Source organism: Acanthopagrus latus, chromosome 9 (assembly GCF_904848185.1).
Source record: "Acanthopagrus latus isolate v.2019 chromosome 9, fAcaLat1.1, whole genome shotgun sequence".
NCBI lineage: Eukaryota > Metazoa > Chordata > Actinopteri > Spariformes > Sparidae > Acanthopagrus > Acanthopagrus latus.
In genome coordinates, this window is record NC_051047.1 from 10,207,504 (window position 1) to 10,216,991 (window position 9,488).

A 9,488-nucleotide genomic window follows, 5' to 3' on the forward strand; every position below is an offset into this window, starting at 1 on the left:
CACAAAAAGGTTCATTCACGTATCACTCACATCATTTTTCTTCTAAAAAAAATGTGCTGAAAGTGGATTTCTATCAGCCGTGGCAGCGTCGGCTGGTAATGCATTCACTTGTGTGTGCCATCACGGTCAAACATGGTCCTAGAGACACCTACTGTGGCAGTAACTAATAAGAGAGCAGCTTTGAATGTTTGTCAAGTGTTTAAATTTCGGTCTGTCTGTCTGTCTTTGTTTGTGTGATATCATCACAACCGTTCAAGGCACAGTCACGAAAACTTGATCAAAAGATCAAGAAACTGAGATCAGAAACTGAGATCAAAATGAGGGCTGAGTCTGATGATGGGTGTGATCTGAGCAAGAGGGTCGAGGTCTGGCTTCCATACACTGTTACACCCCCAGCCCAGATTCATACATATATATATATATATATATATATATATATATATATATATATATATATATATATATATATATATATATATATATATATATATATATACACACTATATATCATTTGACAATATTATCTCATTATGTTAACAGAAACATAATCCAGTTGGCATTACGTCTACTTCAACATGTACTTATTGTAAGTGATTTGTGCATGGATTTGATTCCTGGGAGACAGCTCAGTGGTCTTCACATGATCTCAGCATGGAACTGCTGATACGAGGTGGTCATTTATGTTCAGCAGCAGGAAACATCAAAATCCTCCGTCTCTGTTCAAAGATGGTCTTTGGCTTTGCATCTATTTCTGTGGTGAGCTGTGTGTCGTAACCCAGCCAGTTAATAAAAACAGCCGGGTGACACAATGAACCTCCCTTTAAACAAACACAGTTTTGCTCATTGTTTAAGTGTGAACCTCTCACTGAATGTGTGTATACAATTAATGATACAATGGTCTGCGGTCTGTTTTCCTCTCCGCTTGTAACAGTGTTCAAGGTCGGTATAGAACCACAAGGTTACCCTGCTTATGACAAACAAAGAGGTAGATATGCTCGCTTAAGGCCCGGCACAAATGATCTTGCCATCGCAGCCTACTGCTGGGTTGTGTTTCTGACATGGTGTGATGATAATATGTTGTGATGAGCTGTGTTGCGTGGCACTGTTTTCGGGTGACACCCATGGCGATGGACATTCATTTGTGTTTTAAACCCCATTGGGAAAGAAGTGTGAGGAAAAACTGGGATTTCATTGATCATGTTCATCCCCTCGTAATTTTTTTTGTTTATGTTTTGGGCCGGGGCGGGGCGGGGGGGGGGGGGTTTAGGGTCCAGTGTAAAACGTCCATTCTAGAAATCTAAACTCGTAGGAGATTCGAATATTACACACGTTGTTTGTGTTTCAGCCTTTTGCAAATTGTCGGCAGAGATCATAAGCTCAGAGAAATGGCTCTATTGACCTAATTTCTACTGGCAAAGTCCTCATACATCAAGATGATTATAAGGTGGGAGTTTTACGTTAGAAACACATCAGAGATATAGTCAAAGTGGGGTATCTTTTTTTCAAGGTCACACTCCAATCTCCTTCCTCTCTAGTTGTTTTGCAGCATATCACACCATTATCTAACCTTGTAGATATCGTTACAAAAATAAAAAAGTTACCAAACATTCTGACAACGTCTTTCATAAATGAGTTTCAGGGATGTTAGTCTATGAGAAAGTCCAGGTTTGTGTGCTCCCTTGAATAATGCATCGCTTCCATGTTTGCAATTAAGGGTTTGAGCAGTGAATAATTAAGTTATAACAATTATAGGAAACCGGATCTAATTAAAACTATGACTACAAAAATTCTTGCTGGTAGTCAAGGTGGGGAATGACTAAGGCCAAATCCTAGTAATAAAGGCTCGATATACAATCAGGATCAAAACTCTAACTCGGTGGAGATAGACTAGTAATACTAAAGAGCTGATGAGGTAATGGCAGAGAAGTGTGTGGTGATATGAGGGGATTCTTTTGGCAGAAGGGTTGGCAGGTGGGAGTGGGGCTGTCAAACATGAGACTAAGATACCAAAATCATGACACAAGCCTGCCTTCTGTAAATGTCTGTGTTGCCATGGAAAGATGAACTCCAGCTTCAGATAACTATTTTCAGCATTGTCATCACCAAGATCCCAGTTGCAGGTGGACACAGGGAGTGAGGAGCCACAGTGACATGGATCCAGGGCATGATGCCCCTCAAACTGCAGCCTCAGGCCACTGGCCGACCCGACAGGGGAGTCTTGAGATCAGTCAGACCACTTAGTACTCAGCTGCCAACAAGAACCACCAGTGTGTTGATCAAGCTTTCAGTGCGCGACGCAGCCCAAAGATGACCCGGCTGGGTTTATCATTTGTATGTCTTTGCAGTCAATTTGTATTACAATGTCACTTATACACACATGTATTCACTGAAGAATTTCATTGGAATTTCCTCAGGATCATATGTATTCACTGCAGAAAGCGATTTGCCTGCCACACATTTCAGAACTGAACACGGCCACTATTGAACATCTGATGCCTGTAAGTGTTAATAATTCATGTAATAATACTGTAAGTAATGACTTTTATAGGTCTTTTCATAGGTCAGATGACTGTCATGGAATTGTGGCTGGTGTGATAACATTGCGACATGGTCTCTAGTTTGACACTTGTTATACCCCAGAAGATGTTTGATATCTAGATGTTGACTTATTCTATTCAGGTTAGCTAGCATTAGCTCAGTCAACAAATTAAATCTGTTATATTTTAAAAAGTGACAGATGAACATATTTTAAATATTAATTGTATTGATGTATTGATGTATACGTGTACTGCTACAATAATTATTTCAATACAATTATTGTTTATATTCTTTTTTAAATCACACTTGCATGATTTATTATTATATAGTTGATATGGTAATAAAAAAAATAACTTGTGTTGTCTATAAAGCAGTAAACACAAGATATTTAATGAATACTTAGGATAATAAATTATAGCAAAGAAACACTGATCCATATATGAAACTACACAGGATTTTATCAGGCGAGGGGGCTGCCAAGCCAGTGACCACAGTTCGAGACTGTGTTTCAACATTTGTAAGTGAAACCACTAGATTTCGAATTTCCAGCAGTGTTGCGGTGACCAAAACAGGCATTTTAAGGTGAAGCATTATCTTTTTCCTAACCATAACCAAATGCCTAAACCTAACCACAACATGAGCACAGTGTTACCACAACAGAAAACTGACACTGAAATGCAACAAATCCTAATGTCACAACATGCAGAGATATGTTTCAACATATTTGCCGTTTGCAGAAACAACATTTATTCTGATGATTTTGTTGTCCTTAAAAGAAAAACAAGTGCACCAAAGGTCATATTTTAAGGATTAAAACACATCAGGCACATACAAATGTAACACAGATAAACCCCGTCCAACAAAGCCAGGGAGTGAGTGAGAGGCAGCGCAGAGGTGGGACATAGCAGTTGTAATGTCCTTGTTGTGGATAAATTGTGTGCTGAACATATGCCACTGGGATGTGAGCTAATTAGCCAAGGTTGAGTGGGACCCTGGGGGGTGCCAGGGTGAGGGAGGGGCTGCCAAGGTCAAACCCATAAGTGTGCATGTGCTACTGAATCCATACGGCACAATGGCTCCCCTGTCCCACTCTGATGGGCTCACTTCACTCTGCCTCCTCGCTGTACTTAAGACCGTCTTCCCTTTAACAAAACACACCTTCATTCCAATTATCTCACCCTGCTTGACTCGACAGCGGCGTTGTAAAAATACATTTAGACACAATAGCAATCAAAATGCTGATTGCCTCACCTGCTTACCTGCCTCCATCCTCTCTTGTCCTCTCCGTCTCTCCCTGCCTGTCCTTGCTGTTCTATGCATCTTATTCAAATATATGTCACGCTATAAAATGATGTTCCTTTTTCATATGTATAGCCATTACTGAAAACACATGTAAGGCACACACATCAGCTGCGGAAGGCTGCCGAGTGAAATATGAAATATTGTAGCCGCGGAGCAATAATTTATGTCCCTCCTATCTCTGGCTTTATTGGTCTCGCAGTGACTACAGTATGAATATTTTTGCCTTACAGCATATCGAGGACAGGGTCATGTTTGCATAAGGAGGTAAATTATGACACTAATAACAACGTCGGCGTGCCAGGAAGAGACGTGGGAGGAGGTGAGGGTGAGGGGTGAGTGGAAAACAGGAGAGGGCTCACATAAGGGGAGGACCAAGGTGAGGGGAAAGACAACGGCAGGTGAAACATTTCAAAGGGAAATAACGGTGTTTGTCTCCCGCTCTCTTTTTTGAGAGATATGACGGCCTAATCTTCCGTCTCTTCCCCCCTAAAAAATCTCATTCAATTCTTCAGTGATGTTTTTATTTCATTTGAAATTTGCGCACCTTGAGCAACTACAAACATATTTTCAGACTTCTGTAATAGATTTGCCGTCAGGCTGTGAGTCACGCTGTCTGACTTTGTGTGATTAAAGATCCGCAAAGGCCTTGAAAATGCCATGTTTTTCTGTCTTTTAATATGCCAACCTGAAAGTACTGAACTTTCTTCTTAAAGCACTTTGATCATCCTCTGAAAAAAACCTCAGCAGTTGCTTTCAGACAATTACTTTTATGCAACTTTGTACAGCACTTGTACTCCACTACATGTCAGAGGGCAATCTGCTTTCTTTTGTACAAAGAAACCAAAGATTAACTTCACTAAAACCTTCAAATTTCAAACACTAACTTCTCTTTGCTATTTGGCTCCATATGAGCCCCTTTTCATGCGGCATAATTGAATTCAATGTTAACAGCAGAGATCTTGTATTGTGGTGCACAAACACAGCATACATGATTGGAAAGGCTCAACATCCGTGTACATTATTCTCACTTTATTCAGGCCTGTTCACCTTGAGCTTTTCATGTTGGCATAGAGAAAATAGTTTTTATGCTATCAGAGCTTTTGCATGAGGTAATGAAAGATGGAGTTTTTAAAAGGTGTGCAAATACTGTGCTCAAAACACCTGCACTTTTAGGAAGTGGTAAGTTCATTCAGACAAAAAAAACAGCAAGGATTTCTGCTGAAATACAAGCCAAAAAACACAGTAAGACAAGTTGATCATTATAAGTGCCAGTAGTATACATGCAATACAGAGAACAATAAAAAGGTTAATTTGATTAAAAAGCTGCAATGATAAGAAAAGATCGTGAACATTAAGAAACCTGTATGTCTGACCTAGTAAAATTTCAAATTACGTCAAAACAAAGACGGCTGTTTTTTCTATCCGTTTGTCAACACATAAAAGAGGTCCATGGGAACAAAGCACTAGCGTGGTTTTGGGAAAATGTCACAGTAATGCATCATCCACCTTGCAAAAACACATAGCCAACCTGGTAAAATGAGACCCACGAGTCAACACAGTGTAAAAGGTGCGTCATGTAAAATATGGTAATCTGTCAGAACTAAGACTGGGAGATGACAGATGAGTGGAGCCGCAGTACAGAGGTGATTTACACCGACTGTGACCAGGACTGTGACTCCAGACTAGACGGCACTGCAGGTGGGGACGGGAGAGAGGACACACACCCATGGGGTTTATTTTGCTTCTCCTTATTTGTGACAGATAGCTTTTAACTGAGCTAATAGCTGAGCTAATTTGGTAGCTTCTAGCTAGGTGGGCTTGTTTAACCAACCAGTCTCGCTTCAGCTCCACCTACGCTCCACCTCTTAACCCATTCTGATGGCGTCAGGTACTGCCAAGATGGCCACAGCCAGTATCACCCACTTTTAGCCTCATCCTGGCTCTTCAGGTGGCTCTGTTCCTTGGTTTAACAGAGTCACTGGACAGGATAGACCAGGGCTAACTGGTTTAACTGCTAACTGTTGTTGCTTCACATTCTCTAGACGATGCTGGATGCATTTTTGAAAGTTTTAAGCTAAAATTCTGGCCAAATCGTTGACATTTCTCTTTTGCAGAGCACAATGCAGAATAAATATGTCGAGTAAAGAAGAATAAACATGTGAGTTTTTAATCCAGCCGGTTGCCATCCACAGTCACGTGGGTACTGTGCGCTGTGATATATAGTCATGCATTACCACATTATGTTCCCCAGCCCTTTGAGCGCCAGATCCTGCTGCCCCACTGTCTCTCAAGGTCTCTCTCTGTCTGCTCCGGCTCAGCCAAGGTCACCCGCGCCGCTGCAGGCTCTCTGCAACCTTGAGCGGCTAACTGACCGGGAAATGTGTGTTCTCCTGTTCCACCACCTACGTATCCCAGTGTCAATCAGCCAGATACAGAGCAGGACTGTCATTAAATGTTCCAGCGTGCTACCACTTGGACATTAGGTCATTCCGGAAGATGTAATCTGGAAAAAAAAAAAAAAAAAAAAAGCATGCATTCTCTCAAGGACATCCAAGAAATTAGTAGAAGGCGTTCAGCTTCTGGACAAATGACAATTGATTAAAGTGCCTCAAAGCACCAGCTGTCACTGGTGGGGTATTTGTGTGTGTACGAGTGGGCATTCTTTTCCGAATCGTTGTGGGAAAAAAAAAACTAATTCATAAGTGTAAATAATAAGAAATGATGGAATTAATTGGAAACGTGCATGTGCTTGTGTGCATACATGTGTATGTGTCTGTGTCTAATCCAGTAAAGAGCTTCAAAGGATCTTAACTACCAACAGACCTTGAGAAAAGTGTGATTGAGGTTCTTAAATGACACAGCCACAGAGGGAAAAAAAATATAAGTAAACAGTATATGACTGTTCCAATTAACAAGGCCACATACTAAAAGCTTTTTAAATAAAGGCAGGCCACAGAGTGCTACAGAGCATTAAAGCCACAATAGTGAGAGTGTATCCGGGACCTTGGCTTTGATATGAAATCTTGTGGCCTTGCCTTTACCGCCCTCCATGGTAAAAGCTCTTTGTGACGAGGAAATTACTTTATGAACCTCTGAAAGATGCTCCAACACTTCAACCTCCCTGTTAGTTTCATCGCTAGACCATGAGAGAAGTGTGTGTGTTTTTTGTTTTTTTTTCTCCATTTATGAAATCACTGCAGCTTGCCACTGGGTTTTAATCAGTCACTGTCCCTGCTCTTATTTCATGGCTTCCCCTTCAGTCTTTGACCTTAGGTTTGCTTTTTCTTAGAGAGTAAAACTACTGCTAAGTAGGGAACAAACGCAAAACTATTTGCCCTCTATTCATATTGTATCTGCAGCCAAATAGGCAAAACACAGTGAAATCAGTCTGTTGACAAGGAAAGGTAAATCATTTGTGTAATTTGTTAAAACTGAGGTTTGTGAGTAAACACTCACAACCTGTGTGTGAACTGCTGCAGCACGGAGCTTTACCTTCAGCCCTTTTAAACAACTCTCAACCTCGGCTGGAACAAGAGGTCTGTTTTTCATTTTTCCCAAGGTCTGTGGAAATCAGTCTGTTTGAATATGCTTGCACTGCCGGGCTTGGCATTGGGTGAATCATATTTATATGTGAGCGTGTTTTTGTTTAGGTCTGTAAGGATTCGGTTCCTTTAACATGTACCTGGAATGTTCAATCCGGATAGAGGCAGAAATACCAAACATGTGTCTCTGCGGCCTTGAAACTTCACAGGGCTCCGACTGCCGGCGCTCAGCTCGGTAAACACAGTTTCCTCCTGTGGCTCTCTGTTTGGACAGGAAACAAGGAAGCTGATCAAACACTGACTCAGAAGGCCATGGCTGCACTGAGCTGGAATGGAGTCGCGGGCAAAGCCCTTCGAATAGGGGGAAACGTGAAAAATAACATGTCAGCGTCGGTGTGTGAATCTGTCATTCTGCAGCCCTGCTGAGCTCCTCATTTGTCCTGGAGCGATATTTTGCCAAAACAAATCATGCAGAATAGATAACAGTATCTGCAACTTGTGTTATACTTGCGCAGTAGGGGAACCGGTATCTCAAACACGGTGTCAGACTTGGTGTGAGCGCCAGGCTGCCTGCGTGCTGCAGATTTACAGCAGTCCTTATGACATCATAGACGAGCAGCGGGGTGCAGATGATGGGAAGCATTAGCTGGATGGATAGATGTTGGGTCAGGGAGGCGCGTAGAGGAGGAGGAGGAGTGAATGAAAATGGAGGAGTAGACCGTGTGTGTCAAAGTCATTGGGGTTAATAAGTTCGGTGATAATGCTTCCCCCTTGTGACTGTTGATCAAACTGCAGACTTTAGACCTCTTCATCATTAGCAGAATTGCATTGAAATAAACACAAACGAGCAACCAGTTTGGTTGGTTGTGTAGAATGTATGTCTAGGCACAAAAATAGATGTATTTAAATGTGGCGGTCTATACTATCTGTTTAGACGCACAGTATCATATCATATATTTTCCCTCATAAGTGCTATTCATCCATCTATTTTGTTGTGAGTTACCGAGATATAAAGGCGCCAGCTATCTCTCAAATATACTGGAACTACTGGACACCCAACTCATGGTGCTTAAAGTGCCTAGAAATACATCCAAGCAATGTATCTCTCCAGAAATCATGACCTGGAAGATAGTCCACAGATCTTGTTTTGAGCAGTTGCATCCCAAGAAGGTCCAGCGTGGGGCCACAGCCGCCCGAGATCTTCAAGAGCCCCATCTGGCCACCACACTCCTCCTCGGCCGACATGTAATGTAATTAATTAACGGCCTCCTGTGAGAAGATGGAGGCTTCCGTCTTAGGTTGGCGGGTGAATTTTGAGAGAAAGAAAATAGTTCCATGAGACTGCTCACAACAAGGTCTGTGGATCATATCGAGTAACCAGGTAAGAGAGACTTCGCTGTTGGATTTTCCAAATGCATTTCCATGGCACTTTGAGCACCAAAAGCCCACCTCCACTGTGTTCGAGAGAAGGCAGACATCTCTGCTGCAGATATCTCCAAAGCGTAGCACCTGGCGCCAAAACAGTCTAGATGGATGAATAGCACTGCAGATAAGAGGAAAGAATATGTATTATTGATTTTGGTTTGAACTGTCCACTTCAGAGTTTCACAATAAATTACTTGGTTCAAAAAAAAAATCTTTAAAGCACATCTATTCCTTCACCTTCATTGTAAAATAAATAAATAAATAAAAATCTAGAAGCAATTGAATTGTGAATATTTCAAGTTTAACTGCCGGGCGCTATTTCTTTCCTACTTTACTGAAAAGTCTGTCCTCAGTGTGCGCACACTGGAGGTTTCAAGCTCGACATCACACTCGTGTGAGCTTCACATTAAAACCACAGTGGACATTCAAAACTTGTTGTGAGGTAACAGATTCATGCTGATGCCTACATGTTAAGTTTAAAGACAGAAACAGATGAATGTAAAAACAGCCCTCTAGTGTCAGACTTCACACATACATTATTCTGTGGAGCACCAACATCCAAGCGGAGTAAGAAAACATCTCTCATCAAGGACGTGGCCAGCTGTGTTAAGAGCAGCAACCTGATGGTGTTGATGTGTTGTTCTGCTTGAGATGAAGGAAAAAAAAGACACGAGAGATCAG